The sequence below is a fragment of the Rattus norvegicus genome, chromosome 16, assembly GCF_036323735.1.
Source record: "Rattus norvegicus strain BN/NHsdMcwi chromosome 16, GRCr8, whole genome shotgun sequence".
NCBI classification, from domain to species: Eukaryota; Metazoa; Chordata; class Mammalia; order Rodentia; family Muridae; genus Rattus; species Rattus norvegicus.
This window is the reverse complement of record NC_086034.1, coordinates 83,657,670-83,663,310: the sequence shown is the minus strand read 5'-3', so window position 1 is coordinate 83,663,310 and position 5,641 is coordinate 83,657,670.

The following is a 5,641-nucleotide window of genomic DNA, read 5'->3' as shown; positions in this document are numbered from 1 at the left end:
CAGCTGCTCGCCCTCCTCTGCCCTGTGGAGGCCCCTGAGCTTTGCCTCCATGGCCAGGAGCCCCAGGCAGGGAAGCCACGCCGGACCAGTCACTGTCAGATCTGCTTGTCCAGGGAAATTGTCACAGGTCGGGAGAAAGAAAACCCTCTAGGGCTTCTAAGCCACACTGTGGATCTGAATTCTTTTAAATATTCTTTGGGGGATAGAGAGGTGGCTCAGCAGCTAAGAACTGTTTGCTGTAAGCATCTGCGCTGGGCAGCCCACAGCCCTAGAGTTATCTGGAACTCCAGTTCCAAGACATCCGACCTGCTTCTGGCCTTTTTGGGGTCTTGATGTTTATGAACTCTTCCAGGCTCACATACATATACATAATGTCAAAAAAATTAAAATGTGCCACAGTAAGTGTGCATGTGTGTGTGTGTTCCTATGCCTGCAAGTGCACATATGTGTATGCATGCATATGTGCATGTGTGTGTATGTACGTGTGTGTGTGTGTGTGTGTGTGTGTGTGTGTGTGTAGGCCAAAGTTCAATATTGGATGTAAGGCCTTAGGCAACTTTTACTTTTGTTGTTTTGAGAAAGGGTCTTCAACTAGGGGCAAGGGTCGCCAACTAGAGCAGGCTGGCTGGCCAGCAAGTCCCAGGGAGCTGCCCTCTCTAATCTTACAATCCTCGAGATTGATTACAAGCTCCCACCGCCGCGCCCAGCTTCTTAAATGTGGTTCTGGTGGACAGAATTCAGGTCCCTTTGCTTGCAAAGCACTTTATCAGCTGAGCTATCTCCACAGCCTTCCACTCTTAATCCTTCATCACTATTAGTCCCAATAACTGGAGGCCTGGCATTCTGAGTCAATGTTGTAACCCGCAGAGGACATCTGAGGGGCTAGCGTGCTATGTCCTGTTTCCCACAGCTGTTGGGCTGGGGAGAGGGCTGAAGCTCTGTCAGCCAAAGCTCTGAGTGAGCACTTTACCATCAGCTGCTTGAACTCTGTCTGTCCTTCTCGTTAACGACGTTCCAAACACACACACACACACACACACACACACACACACACACACACACACACACACACACACAGCAAAACAAATCACAAAACTGACTGGGAAGATGGCTCAGTCAGCTAAGCCCTTGCAGCAAAAGCAGACAGACTGGAGTTCAGGTCCCCCAGTAGTAAAAGGCAGGGTCTATGGTCTCCACACAGAGAAGCTGGGATAAGAGGTTCTGGAGGTCTCTGGTCTGCCTGGCCAAAGCAGTGAGGTTCAGGTTTAGCAAGAGACCCTGTCTCATTAAAAGAAAGAGAGTAACTGAGAACACTTGGTGTCAGTTTCTGGCTTTCACATGTGTGTGTGAGCACGTGTGTGCATGCACATATATAAATACATACAAGAAAACTGAATTTAAGCTCTGCTAACTGAGCCTTTCTCTACAGTAATGCTCTACCACCAATCAGTTGTCTGAATAAAGATCTGTGTGTGTGCATATGTTCCTTTTGTGTTTGTGTACATGTGTGCGTGCACGTGTATGCTAAGCCAGAGCACAACCTCAGGTGGTTGTGTCATTCCTCAAGCCCTGTCCGCTTTTTTTCTTTGTTTCGAGTCAGCGCCTCTCACCAGAGAGGCCAGGATGGCTGGCCGGCGCACCCCAGCGGTCCCCCTGTCTCTGCCTCCTTCCTGGTGCTGAGATTGCAAGCGAGCCTGCACAGGCAGGGTTTGGTTTGCTGCTTTTAAGATGGGTTCTAAGAATGGAACTTGGATCTTCTTCGTGCAAAGCAAGCAGTTTACCAAAGAAGCCAAGTCCCCAGCCCCAGAGTGAGTGCCTCTGACAGGTTTTTATCTACTCTCATCTCCCTCCCTCCCAACTTTCCAGTGGTCACTAAATTTTCTCAACAGTGTCTTCCCTTTCAGCAGAAACACTCCATTGTGCGCTGCACACCCATGAGCTGTGCCCTGTGTTTTAGTGAAGGAAAGGCTGTGGTGACAGGCTTTGCGGCCTTGCGACCCACAGCTTAAATAAGGACACTCTGATGGCCACAGGGAACTATCACCACTCACCCTGGGATGTGTCCGGGTAGTGACTGCACTTAGTTTTGCTAAAATGTCTTTCTGACAGCATTATCGAATTCCTTATTTGAATTTTTAAAAAAAGCCAGTACTGGCTAGCACAGGTCTGACCACCGTGAACACGCCTGCTGGCTGCTGGGCTCCGTCTGAAGCAGTTCCCACCCTGGTGGCCCTGGGTGTCTGCCACAAGTCATGTTGGGTGGTGTTGAACTGGGGGAGAAACTGACCACCAATCCGATGTCCAGTGAGGTCAGCGAGAGCTCTGAGCCTGCCGGAAGCATACCCCATGAATGAGTGAGCAAATGCATGGAGTCAGAAAGGCTTTCCCTGCTCAGCAAACCATTCCCTGTTGCTTCCCCCTCGATGTTTCCATCACCAAGTACAGGAGTCCTTGGAACAGAGAGTATCATGGTTGACTGAGGTCACCACAACCTTATTACAGAGACCACGGGTTACTTAGCAATTCTGTGTGGACTCCCTTGTGAACCTTCCTGGAGGGAATAGGTTACTGGTTACAACCCCACAGTGACCCAGCGAGATAGAGCTGGTCCCTTCTTCCTGCTGCAACATCTCTGTGATGGCCCCACATCTCTAGGATCCTTCTGCAAGGCTCCAGAACTCTCACTCTGACACCATGCATCATCCAGGGAGCTCTATTTAAAGCTCTCTAAAGACAAAAGTGAAGACGACAATTATACAGGCTGCCGGGACCAGGGGAAGGAGCTCCAGAGAGAGAAACTCAGAGCCAGTAACAATGTAACACAAACAGCTCCGCAAATAACAGAGCAATTTCCAGCTAATAGGACAGAACACCTGAATCCATTCACATGCCTGATTAGACACCAACAACGCACACCCATAGAGGAAGATTATAAGTTGTAATATGTCTTCCCAGAAGCAGCGTCTTAACCACTGTTTGTATACTTCTCCAATTACATTCCTTTAATTCTTTCATTTAGAAAACAGTTTACATTATAATAGCCGGCGTCACTTCTGTTTTTAAAACAATTGGTTGCATGTATATTGCCAAATTATGGGTCTGTGGGATATTTTCATAAGTGAAAACAACACAAAAGAGCTTGGAGAAGGAACTTTGGTTGGGAGTCTGTGGCCTGAGGGCCTGCAACGTGAAGGGAACACCCATGCTTGGCAGCCCAGCACTCACAAAGGGGCACGGTGGAAGCAAAGAGACCCTGGGCTTTGGGCCTGCCTTGCCATAATCCTCTTCTGGCCAAGACCATGAGAATATACCAGAACCAACCTTGAGAAACAGGCCATCCGTGTCACCCAAGGTGAGAGGTGATGGCCAGAGTGCATGAGAATAGTTAAGTGAGCTTGGTTCAGATGCCCCACTGAGGCCCACTGAGGCAGAGCCTATAAGTTGAAGAGATGCCCGATGCTCTCAACGCAGTGAGCCTCTACACCACAGTGTTAAGGGGAAACAGTGGCTCGCCCAGAGAAACCGTGGAGTTTGGTTAAAGAAGACACTGAGACTCAGACTTAGCACCATGTCCAGACCATTCATTGGGATTCCTGAGCCCTGAAGTAAAGCAGGCAATCAACTACTCAGGAGCCTTGACCACAGTGAACATGGTCTGACTGGAGAGCCCCTACACTTGAGACGTCTCCCCCAGGAACACCCTTAAGCAGGAAGGAACTTCTGTTGGAGGGAAACTAAGGCAGAGGTCACTTGGCTTTTCTCCCATGGGTACCATGCAAAAAATGAACTTACGTAAGCTTTAGAATGCAGAGGGAAGCAGGAGGCAGGCTGGGATCCCCAGGAGCCATCGGTCTGCAAGGATGCTGGCCCCATGCCCACAGACCATGACCCGTAGTGGGAACCTGGATGTTTTCTAAACTGGCATCCTTCTGTATGCCTATTGCCTGAATCCCCCATAGTAAATACATATTAAATTCTTTATTAAAACAACATAATGCCCCCAAAGTACTGTCAGTGCTAAATGTCCGAAATAAAAATGACTATTTTCTTCCTTCTTTCAACTATTCTGAAGTCATATATTTCCAAAATGTTGTAGCAATATAGAAAACCTGTTTATTAAAAACAAAATAAGGACCATGGAGTAAGAGAAATGGCCAATGGTTAAGAGCACTGGGTGTTTGTACAGAGTATATGGGTTCAGTTCCCAGCACACACACAGTGGCTAATAACCATCTGTAACTCCAGTTCCAGGGGCTCTGGCACCTTATTCTATGGTGCGCGATCCCAGCATTTGGGAGACAGAAGCAGGAGGATCAGGAGTTCAAAGCCATTCTTGGCTACATACTGAGTTCAAGGTCAACTTCGCATACATGAGGACCTACCTCTAAGTTTTTAATTTTAATTATAAGGTTGTTTTTTAAAAAGAAATACCGGTATTTGCCCCTTTCTCCTGGAACCATCTCAGAAAATGCAGGGACCAGATGCCAGGGACTTGTGGCAGTCTCTGCACTGCACGGAGGGTGCAGCAGAGGCCGGCATCTACGTGTCCCAAGCCAGACATCTGTTAAAGTCTGCGTCCCATGAAACGGGTATCAAAGGATTAATTTTCTGACTTTCCTCCGATCTCGACACCTCTTAAAAACATCCACACAAAGGGTAGGACGTGTGGAGTTCTTGCTAAAGGGCAGCAAGGATCAGAGGAAAATTTGGAGGACCAGTCCTGAGATTTGAATCCCCCAAAAAGCAACCGCTGACCCTGACTGCCTTCTCCCCATGAACTTGGTGCCTCTGTAAGCAGACTGGCTCTGTGGCCCGAGCAGCTCACACACCCTCTCTGTGCAGCTCCCTCGAGTCTGGCTGAGCCTATGACTTGTCTGTCCGATGGATGTGCACGTGTGAGACAGGAAGGACTTGTCTTCTCAGCAGTGACCAAGCTCAGTGTACCGCCACAGGGCACGAGCCCGGCCGCAGCAGGTCAGCTGCAGGAAGCCACACTACACTGTTCATCCCTGCAGAGCTAACCCACAGTTCCAGTTACACATCAGTTGCTTTAGGGGACCAGGTTTTGGGTGACTTCTGGAGTGAACTGGGCCAGGTTTCCGGAGCTTCTTGAGCCATCCCTGAGCCTAACTCCTCATGGTCAACGTAGAGGGATCCACTCCCATACCAGGATCTGGCATCGGAGTCCCTAGTTATACAGGTAGCAAGTCACGACTGCACCGCTGACCAGGTTTGCCCTCTGGTCATGCCTGCCCTTGTCTCTAGTCATTTAACTGTCACAGCGAGGAGAGATGTGGCCATAGACCTAGACCCTATTCAGACCCTTCCTTAACTCATCGGGCTTAAGTCATGACATGTGTAAAGTCCCCAGGGCTCTGTGTCTCCCTGGATGTCTGAAGAGCTAGAATACACTTCTCCCTCTCTGAGGCTGATAACATACATCTACCAAGAAAGCCTCACACGCCATCAACTGCCTACGGCATCACACAGGGAAACAAAGCCCACACAGGGCAGGACCCCGGCTTGCTTCTTAACCATGTTCTCACAGGTCCACAACATAACACATCCACTCTAATGGTGAAGGAACCCAGGTTATGCCCCGTGATGATGTCACAGGACCCCCACATTCCACGTATCCAGG